Genomic DNA, 11644 nt, shown 5'->3' on the forward strand with positions numbered 1-11644 from the left:
CGCATGATAAGTTGTTAACTACGATTTAATGAGTGATGTAATTGTTATGCTTCGAATGAATTGTTGAACGATGGATGATTGTTCATAATTAGGGTTCTTGATCATGATTAAAAAGTGTTGTATGATGTGATTTGGAAACTGTCAACCTATTAGAAACTGTTACTACTTGAATTAAGGGATTTATAACCGTCTGTTAAGTGCAGCAACAAAGTACTCCTCACGAAGAACCCAGGTCGCTGAAGGACCTGATTCTTCGTCGACTAGCTTTTGACGAACCACTAAGGTTCTTCGTCACGTACATTCTCGATGAAGAATAGATCTTCGCCATTGGGGGTTCTTCGCCGTACTAAACCCCGACGAAGGATAGTCCTTCGCCAGAGGATTCTTCGCCGAGGGAGCCTCCCACGAAGAATTGATTCTTCGTGGAGATGCTGTTAGTGAACAAACAGAACAGTTATCAAAATTTATACAGTTTATGATATGTATGATGATGAATGTTTATGTTGATAAAATTCTATTTGTTGCATGATAATAATATTAATGATGACTAAGGAACCTGAATTGGTTTGTGTGAGTAAGAAACTTACCTGTTGAGTGTTGTTATGTGACTTGAGTACTTGCTATGTGTCATACGGTGATCTTTGCGGTAAATGCAATCTGTGACTATACGTGAGTTAATTGATTATGAAACTGATTGTCTTTGGTAACCACAGTAGGATTTGGTTGACCAACTTGGAACGGGTAATGCAACGTAACATATCGAGCAAATCTAAGGTGAGTTCACTTCTCTCAATACAAGCATGCGTCCGGTGGGGACAATCAAACAGGCAAACAAATAAACGGGTTTTCATAAACCCACATCCTCATAAGGGATGTGAGGCATTTTTCACAAACCCATATCCTTGTAGGGGATATGAGGCGGTTTTCAGTAAATGTTGATGTTGGATAATACACTCACTTTCTAACACTTAAGTCCCATCATACTACTGAACAAGTTGCTTGTAGGGCAACGGGGTTATTAGTTGATAGCGCTATTAGGTTTGGCACCCTCACGACGTACATGGATAGGACGAGCATGAACTAATAACTTTAAAATCATGACCAATGTTTGATAGTGCATTGGAGAAGGGAAAAAAGGAGCCGACTGTGGTATCGAGTTATTATCAACATAACATAAGTCAATACTTGGTAACAAACGGTTAAAGAAACTGTGAACTCACCAACGTTGTCTGATACACTTTTCTACATGCTTGCAGGCCTATTGGTACATGTCGTTGGAACTTGCTGTCTGGGATGCTGGAGTGGTCATGGGTCGAGTTGCATGGAATCACGAGACACGTCTAATGGCTTTTATACACTTGAGTTATGAAATTCTTAACTATTGTAGTATGCTTCCGCTGAACAGGAAACAATGTTTTGTAATGCTTATGTTAATGAAAGAAAGTTTTATTTGAAATATTGTTATGAGTTCAATGTGATTGGTGGCTAGATCCTGGTATGTCACACGCCTCGCGGTGGTTTCCGCTTGGGGTATTTTTGGGGGTGTGACAGATTGGTAGCAGAGCCACTGGTTATAGTGAACTGGTTTTAAAAATGTTTTTATATAACCAGACTATAACCGAACAGTTTTGAATACGTGAATACGACCATGACACTCAGCTCCAGATTGCATGGTTCGTCTTTCTTTTTTCACCTGCTACATACATTATATGACCAGTACACACTTGTTTATGATGTAGCATACGGACACACACTCGTCACTATAGCATAATTACATGAATTGCTTGCTTACATTATGATACGCTGTTAGTGTATTGTAGTCCTTGGATTCCTGTGATCTTGTAATTTTGTCAACCTCCGTTTAACATTTGAGTTTGAGGAACCATTTGACATGAGTTAGGAAGAACTGAGATGAGCATGCAAATCACGATATTATTGTAGGTGCACACATAATAATAATGTGGGGTGCATGTGAGTCCCAGTGAGGCCTAAGAAGTGAAGAAGGGGTTCTGTTCTGTTATTCGATCAATGAGAAACGTAACAAATCTATAGGAGTCATAGCAGTGGTTGTCCCCTACTCGAGTGTGATCTTTTCACTTCCCTCTGAACCTTTACGAGTCTCGATGATATTGAGTGATACCTGAACACGTAACTGAACGTCTAGCGAGCCGTGTAGAAATGTTAGGTGTTAGTGCGAACATCTTTGAGACAGATGTTGAAACGTTAAATGTTGGGTCTATACTTTCTCACTTTTCTCGTTTACTTTGACGCAACAAATTGACGCCCCAAATTCAGAAGTATGGACACCTCTGTGATTCTCTAAGGATTTACCGTGCGCTATTTAATCGACTCGCAAGACCGATGGACAAGAAGATGAACGTGATGCATAACCAACCCTAGCGTTAGGAGAATCCTGCTCCCTGACAATGAACATCAGTGGGTTGACTTCAATCGAGTCCCTAACCCTAGTAAGCAACGTCTGGGAGCCAACTCTTACGAATCAATCGGGGCATAATGTTACACCCCAAAACCGAATTTTTATATTCGTTAAATGTTACGATATGGTACATCAAGAAATAAGTGACTAGGTTATTTAACCAAGTTAGGGATATGGTAAAAAGTAATTAAAGGATGATAGTTGTGCCAATATTATCTAGTGGCAAACTTGAGGGACTAAAATAGGGTAAAATGAAAGTTGAATATTATTTATGAAAAACACACACAAATACACACACACGTACGTGTGTTCTAGAAGAGTAGGAGCTCCATAAGAGCTCAAAACCCTAAACATGAAGGATCATCAAATTGAAGGGCAAATCAAGGTCTAAATTCATGAATAAACACGGATTAATGATCACCTCTTCATGGGGATCGCAAGGTATGTTCTAAAAGCTAGTTTGGTGATTATCCATGAAGCGGGTTATGATGTAAATCACGAATTTGTGTGAAATTGAGTATGAGTATGTGTTAGAATCATCATTTGGAACATGGGATATGCATGAATTAGGTTAATTTGATGTTTAAGGGTGAAACCCGTTTGTTATGGTGAAGATGATGACATGGGTAAATCATCTATGTCTAAGTTCTTGCTTAATATTGATGTATTTTGAGTTGTATGATGTATTCTTGTTAGAAGAATTGAAAGAAATGTGATACTAGTATGTTTGATGTTTATGCATGTATGAATCATGTTGATTAGGGGGAAGAAATTGATGAATTGTGTACGAGATTAGAATGATATGCATGAACTAGTTGTACACTATGCTTACAAGGTAGTACATATATCAAAAGTAAGATGAATTATGAAGAACTTAAGATTAGATCACTTGTAAGTGATTAACAAGTAGTTATGAAGTGGGTTTTAGATGATGTAATGTAAATTGATGATTCACTTATGTTAATAATGTTTGGAATCATACACGTGTGTGAATGTTTAAAGATATGGGATAAGAAATGATGAATTGTTGTTAGATGAAGTGAATAAAATGTGATGATAACATGTTTGATGTTTAATTTAAATACCCCATGTTGGATTGTAGAAGCATTTGATGAACTATGTATGAATTTAGAAGATTGTGTATGAATAAGTTGTACGTTATGCTTAAAAGGTAGTACGTACATCAAGTGAATGATAAAATGTATATAGTGTCGTCCGTATAGTCGATTATGATGTTACGGGAATATGTTGATAAGTCGATAGTTATGTATGGTTGATAGTTGACTTTTGAAAGTCAACTAAGTATAAGAAACATGAGTTGACTCGTTGTCGTAAATGTAGGTTGATGAGAAGTCGTATGGTACATGTAATAGCAATCCGTGTTAAATGTAATGACATGATGAGTTACATGAGTTAAACGTATACGGACACGATTATATGAGTTATGTTTGTTAGAAATGGTTAATGAAAGTTAAGTGTGAAATATGGGATTGATACGATTGTTATCATGTACAAATAAGTATGCTAATGATAGCGTGATTTCGATGACATGGAAGAATAGGAATCATGTCGAGACGGAATCAGGCACGAAAGGCTAACGGGTCAAGAAGTGGCGAGGAACGAATGGGAACACGGATGCATGAGGTAAGTGATTCCGTAATCACTTCTTAGTTGTTTATGTAAAGTTATATGCATTTTAATTAAATGTGATAATTGAGGTCAATTAGGAATGAATTGTATGATGTCAATGAGTATTAAATGGATCTTAGCTTTTATCCGAGCAATGTATGTATGATTAAGAATTTTAGTTAAGTAGGAGAATTCGTTACTTGTGTAAGGAATTCCTTTGTTGTTAAGGATAGAGCGAAATTGACAAAAACGCCCCTGGATAGGTATATCGGGCAAACGACCTTGAATGCCGATTGGAAACAAGTGAACCGACTAGAATAATGTGTTGGTCATGTGTGAAAGCGAAGAGTATGGTTCTGTTATGTTATAGACCATTTAATGCACAAATATCCAAACGGGTCAAAAATGAGCTTTTAAGCGAAAATGGATTAAGAGGATGCAAGGCATCCGGGAATTAAATCTTTTATGATAGGCGTCAATGAAATTATTAAGTTTATATGAGACTGAGGTCAAATAAACAGATTATGATGATAAATGCACGAACGGGTCAAATAATTAGAATATGATAATAAGCCGAATGCATGTAAGTTAAGAATTTCCTTAATCCGGATATAGGATTTTAAGTTCATATGATAGAATGTGAATTTACAAGCATGTAGGAAGAAACGGGAGGTTAAACGGGTAAACGGGTCAAAAGTTACGCGCGTATTAGTGCGTACGGACGACGAAACGGATCTGCAGAAAAATGAACTTTCTAGAGGGCGTCGCCGACGGGTATATACCCGTCGCCGACGGGCTCCCAAATGTTCAAAATCAGCCGACGCCTTAAGCTCCTGGTTACGGCCTTATGTGCTTACGGGCGATTTGAGAGGCCGTCGCCGACGGCCTAGGACCCGTCGGCGACGGGCTGTCTTTTCCCCTTCTCCGTTTTCTTTGTTTTGTACATCCGACTGATCAGTAACGCATCCCGGTGCATCGTTTTTCGACCCAATGGTTTATTAAGCTCCCGAAAAGCCCTTTTAGCTCATGTGGAAAGGCATGTATGTATGTGTGTATATGCGTGTGTATGTCTTAGGTATGTATGTAGGTGTGTATGTAGGTAGAACATATATACACGAAAGCGAAAATGTACGAAGATATGTATGTACGTAGATTGTGTGAAGGCATGAAATGAGTATGTATGTATGTATAATGATATAGACGAGTGTATGCATGTATGTAATGTTGTAGGAAAGATATGTACGAATGTATATATGGATGTATGTATGTGAGTACGTATGTAATGTAGATGTGTACGTATGTATGTATGTAAGCACGTATGTATTGTAGAGGTGTATGTATGTATATGTGCATGTATGTACGTATGTTAGTACGTAGGTAATTATGATTTGGAGACGTTGGGAGTTAATGTTATTAATGGTGTACTTTGAGAATGAAAAGTAATGCAGGTACATCATTGAAGCATCACCGGGAAGTGAATACGCAGATGACATGCTTAAAGCTTGAAAGATGACGAAATGTGTTGTATACGCGAATGAATCTTGTTTATTAATGTGTGCTAATTTTATGTATGTATGTGGTGAATGCAGGTTGTACAGATAATGGGCGATTATCACAAGGATTAGAGATCGAAGATCGAGTCACAAGTTAGATTGTACGGGGACGTTGAATGTAAAATGTAGCAATCATAAGTTATGTTTTTAATTAGGAAATAAGAGGATGACGGGTTTATGAATAAGAGTTATGTTAAAGTTAAAGTTTAAATAAGTTGAGGTATTTATAAAGAAAGAAATTTTATGGTTCGTGTTTTCCGCTGCGACTTTTGTCATGTACGATTTAGGGTGTTACAAGTTGGTATCAGAGCACTGGTTTGAGAGAATCAAGTAATGGAAAGTAAATGCTTGAACTCAAACCGGTGTGCTCTCGTAATCAAGAACCCGTACAATCCAAGACTCGATCGAGGCCTAAATGCAAAAGCAAATGTAAGTATGTATTAGATTATGTATTTGAAGGAAACTAATAGTATGTTATGTGCAAGGTAAGCTTAAGAGTTTGAAGAGGATGATCCGTGAATGCAGAATAGGATGAACGCTAAGGTGGGCAAAGGTGCAAATAGGCAAATTAACCCCAGGTACACACTACTAACATGTATGAGTACCGGTGTCAAAAGAAAAAGGAAGGGGTCTCCTTGGGAGGGTAATTATTAAACGAAAGACAATGATGTGGTCTTGGGGAAGTTTTAGAAATATGCACGAAACTGAAACCCATTTCTCGGGCATAAGGCGATGATTACACGAAGGCACGAAATTAATGTGTGAATTGCGCACCTGGCCAGTACGCAAGAAGCATATGACGTTCGTGAGACCGTGGCAATTATTGCAGGTATGTCCGGTAGAACTGGGTAGCAGGTGGGCGCTATGTTGTAGCGAATGCGAAAAAGCAAATCCATTGCGGATTTGGTTATGCTAACGAAGGTTATGAAAAGTTATGCGAATCGTCCGGTTCTAGCGAACAAATCGAATAAGAATAAGCTACCATCCGTTTTTAAACGGGTGATTTTGAATGCTCTAATGAATGTTAGAAGCTTAATCCGTTATACGGATTGAAAGAAGAAGTTATGATTAAAAGCGAAAGACCCAGTTATTTGGGTAGTGGAATGTGTATGCTTAACTCTCGTTGAGAGTGTTTATGCCAAACCCAGTTATTTGGGTAGTGGAATGTGTATGCTTAACTCTCGTTGAGAGTGTTTATGCCAAACCCAATTATTTGGGTAGTGGAATGTGTATGCTTAACTCTCGTTGAGAGTGTTTATGCCAAACCCAGTTATTTGGGTAGTGGAATGTGTATGCTTAACTCTCGTGGAGAGTGTTTATGCCAAACCCAATTATTTGGGTAGTGGAATGTGTATGCTTAACTCTCATTGAGAGCGTTTATGCCGAACCCCATTTACTTGGGTAGTTGAAGGTGTAAGAAAGAAGAAAGCTCCTATATGAATAGAACTAAAATGAAGTAATTATGATTCGACAACTAAGATGACTAACCTTAAAACCTTGTTGCTGAAGGTAGGTAAAACTTTAAGTTTTTGTTAAACACATGTAAGAAAGAAAAGGTAAGAATGACATGTTTGAAACCGCTAGATGGATTCAAACATAGAAGGAATGAAGGGTACGGATGTTACGTTTAAATCCGTGGGACGGATTTAAAACATAAAAGGATGTAATGAATGCTTTTATAAGTAAGCATTAATATAGGTTTGAATATATAGGGACGATGAACTATTACTAGTCGGTCAAGGAAATGAGAAGGTTACGTGGAAGTATGGCATGGGAAGTATAGATTTGTTAAGAAGAAGTCAAACATGATAGGTGTCTGTATAAATGGAAGTGAGAAAGGAAGTATCGTTAAGAAATGCTAACCCTGATGCTCAGCTTGTTGGCCACGTTCATTTGAACAAAATGAAAGATGGCACATGATGAATGAGTAGTATAAAGTAAATCGATTTATTTTGATTAGCAAATATATGAATGTGATATACTTAAATAGGGAGCTAGAAACAAGCCGCGTACTTAGATTTGTACAATTTATAATTATAAACAATTGGAATAAATTCGATGAAAGAAACGTAGTAATGCTATTTGTTAAGGGCTAGTATTATAAAGTAAAAGACACTAATAAGAGCTCTGGAGAAGAGTCGGACACAAGTATAATTATGAAAGTAACTTACTTAATATGAGGGCATATGAACGATGTGTACAATTACGTTCATGCATGAATAAAACCTTTGCCAAGGTCCCGAATGCGCTTAGGTTGTAGTAAGTATAGTGAATGAACAACCTGAAAGGGGTAAGAGTATAATTGGTCTAGTTTGAATGAGAAAGGTTTCGGGGACGAAACCTCGTTTAAGAGGGGTAGACTTGTTACACCCCAAAACCGAATTTTTATATTCGTTAAATGTTACGATATGGTACATCAAGAAATAAGTGACTAGGTTATTTAACCTAGTTAGGGATATGGTAAAAAGTAATTAAAGGATGATAGTTGTGCCAATATTATCTAGTGGCAAACTTGAGGGACTAAAATAGGGTAAAATGAAAGTTGAATATTATTTATGAAAAACACACACAAATACACACACACGTACGTGTGTTCTAGAAGAGCAGGAGCTCCATAAGAGCTCAAAACCCTAAACATGAAGGATCATCAAATTGAAGGGCAAATCAAGGTCTAAATTCATGAATAAACACGGATTAATGATCACCTCTTCATGGGGATCGCAAGGTATGTTCTAAAAGCTAGTTTGGTGATTATCCATGAAGCGGGTTATGATGTAAATCACGAATTTGTGTGAAATTGAGTATGAGTATGTGTTAGAATCATCATTTGGAACATGGGATATGCATGAATTAGGTTAATTTGATGTTTAAGGGTGAAACCCGTTTGTTATGGTGAAGATGATGACATGGGTAAATCATCTATGTCTAAGTTCTTGCTTAATGTTGATGTATTTTGAGTTGTATGATGTATTCTTGTTAGAAGAATTGAAAGAAATGTGATACTAGTATGTATGATGTTTATGCATGTATGAATCATGTTGATTAGGGGGAAGAAATTGATGAATTGTGTACGAGATTAGAATGATATGCATGAACTAGTTGTACACTATGCTTACAAGGTAGTACATATATCAAAAGTAAGATGAATTATGAAGAACTTAAGATTAGATCACTTGTAAGTGATTAACAAGTAGTTATGAAGTGGGTTTTAGATGATGTAATGTAAATTGATGATTCACTTATGTTAATAATGTTTGGAATCATACACGTGTGTGAATGTTTAAAGATATGGGATAAGAAATGATGAATTGTTGTTAGATGAAGTGAATAAAATGTGATGATAACATGTTTGATGTTTAATTTAAATACCCCATGTTGGATTGTAGAAGCATTTGATGAACTATGTATGAATTTAGAAGATTGTGTATGAATAAGTTGTACGTTATGCTTAAAAGGTAGTACGTACATCAAGTGAATGATAAAATGTATATAGTGTCGTCCGTATAGTCGATTATGATGTTACGGGAATATGTTGATAAGTCGATAGTTATGTATGGTTGATAGTTGACTTTTGAAAGTCAACTAAGTATAAGAAACATGAGTTGACTCGTTGTCGTAAATGTAGGTTGATGAGAAGTCGTATGGTACATGTAATAGCAATCCGTGTTAAATGTAATGACATGATGAGTTACATGAGTTAAACGTATACGGACACGATTATATGAGTTATGTTTGTTAGAAATGGTTAATGAAAGTTAAGTGTGAAATATGGGATTGATACGATTGTTATCATGTACAAATAAGTATGCTAATGATAGCGTGATTTCGATGACATGGAAGAATAGGAATCATGTCGAGACGGAATCAGGCACGAAAGGCTAACGGGTCAAGAAGTGGCGAGGAACGAATGGGAACACGGATGCATGAGGTAAGTGATTCCGTAATCACTTCTTAGTTGTTTATGTAAAGTTATATGCATTTTAATTAAATGTGATAATTGAGGTCAATTAGGAATGAATTGTATGATGTCAATGAGTATTAAATGGATCTTAGCTTTTATCCGAGCAATGTATGTATGATTAAGAATTTTAGTTAAGTAGGAGAATTCGTTACTTGTGTAAGGAATTCCTTTGTTGTTAAGGATAGAGCGAAATTGACAAAAACGCCCCTGGATAGGTATATCGGGCAAACGACCTTGAATGTCGATTGGAAACAAGTGAACCGACTAGAATAATGTGTTGGTCATGTGTGAAAGCGAAGAGTATGGTTCTGTTATGTTATAGACCATTTAATGCACAAATATCCAAACGGGTCAAAAATGAGCTTTTAAGCGAAAATGGATTAAGAGGATGCAAGGCATCCGGGAATTAAATCTTTTATGATAGGCGTCAATGAAATTATTAAGTTTATATGAGACTGAGGTCAAATAAACAGATTATGATGATAAATGCACGAACGGGTCAAATAATTAGAATATGATAATAAGCCGAATGCATGTAAGTTAAGAATTTCCTTAATCCGGATATAGGATTTTAAGTTCATATGATAGAATGTGAATTTACAAGCATGTAGGAAGAAACGGGAGGTTAAACGGGTAAACGGGTCAAAAGTTACGCGCGTATTAGTGCGTACGGACGACGAAACGGATCTGCAGAAAAATGAACTTTCTAGAGGGCGTCGCTGACGGGTATATACCCGTCGCCGACGGGCTCCCAAATGTTCAAAATCAGCCGACGCCTTAAGCTCCTGGTTACGGCCTTATGTGCTTACGGGCGATTTGAGAGGCCGTCGCCGACGGCCTAGGACCCGTCGGCGACGGGCTGTCTTTTCCCCTTCTCCGTTTTCTTTGTTTTGTACATCCGACTGATCAGTAACGCATCCCGGTGCATCGTTTTTCGACCCAATGGTTTATTAAGCTCCCGAAAAGCCCTTTTAGCTCATGTGGAAAGGCATGTATGTATGTATGTATGTATATGCGTGTGTATGTCTTAGGTATGTATGTAGGTGTGTATGTAGGTAGAACATATATACACGAAAGCGAAAATGTACGAAGATATGTATGTACGTAGATTGTGTGAAGGCATGAAATTAGTATGTATGTATGTATGTATAATGATATAGACGAGTGTATGCATGTATGTAATGTTGTAGGAAAGATATGTACGAATGTATATATAGATGTATGTATGTGAGTACGTATGTAATGTAGATGTGTACGTATGTATGTATGTAAGCACGTATGTATTGTAGAGGTGTATGTATGTATATGTGCATGTATGTACGTATGTTAGTACGTAGGTAATTATGATTTGGAGACGTTGGGAGTTAATGTTATTAATGGTGTACTTTGAGAATGAAAAGTAATGCAGGTACATCATTGAAGCATCACCGGGAAGTGAATACGCAGATGACATGCTTAAAGCTTGAAAGATGACGAAATGTGTTGTATACGCGAATGAATCTTGTTTATTAATGTGTGCTAATTTTATGTATGTATGTGGTGAATGCAGGTTGTACAGATAATGGGCGATTATCACAAGGATTAGAGATCGAAGATCGAGTCACAAGTTAGATTGTACGGGGACGTTGAATGTAAAATGTAGCAATCATAAGTTATGTTTTTAATTAGGAAATAAGAGGATGACGGGTTTATGAATAAGAGTTATGTTAAAGTTAAAGTTTAAATAAGTTGAGGTATTTATAAAGAAAGAAATTTTATGGTTCGTGTTTTCCGCTGCGACTTTTGTCATGTACGATTTAGGGTGTTACACATAAACGCTGGAAACCGACTGGAATATGGGATGTGTAATTACTAGCGCCATGGGCAGTACCCTAGGACGTGACAAGAACAACGGGAAGGTGAACCCTAAGGGAAAAGATCGCAAGGATCTGTTTTCAAAGCAACAATAATAGAGGCAATGGCCACAGCGACAACAAGGTACTCGCAAATCATAACTTTTAGTATGGAAATGAAGGTGACTTTGACAAAAATTGGCCGTTGATAAGTCAAGACGTGAACAACCCA

General features: G+C 37.1%; 2 long non-coding RNA genes across 2 annotated transcripts; both read left to right on the top strand.

The window, feature by feature from the left end:
- The first annotated feature begins 2772 nt into the window (after positions 1–2772).
- LOC118491311 lies at positions 2773–5746 on the top strand. Its single transcript, XR_004891227.1, has 3 exons — positions 2773–2878; positions 3999–4081; positions 5656–5746. It is a non-coding gene; the product is annotated as an uncharacterized LOC118491311 (long non-coding RNA).
- A 2338-nt stretch (positions 5747–8084) lies between these two features.
- On the top strand, positions 8085–11220 carry LOC118491312. Its single transcript, XR_004891228.1, has 3 exons — positions 8085–8344; positions 9465–9547; positions 11130–11220. It is a non-coding gene; the product is annotated as an uncharacterized LOC118491312 (long non-coding RNA).
- Positions 11221–11644: the final 424 nt, after the last annotated feature.

The sequence above is a fragment of the Helianthus annuus genome, chromosome 4 (genome assembly GCF_002127325.2).
Source record: "Helianthus annuus cultivar XRQ/B chromosome 4, HanXRQr2.0-SUNRISE, whole genome shotgun sequence".
In the NCBI taxonomy this organism is placed as follows: Eukaryota; Viridiplantae; Streptophyta; class Magnoliopsida; order Asterales; family Asteraceae; genus Helianthus; species Helianthus annuus.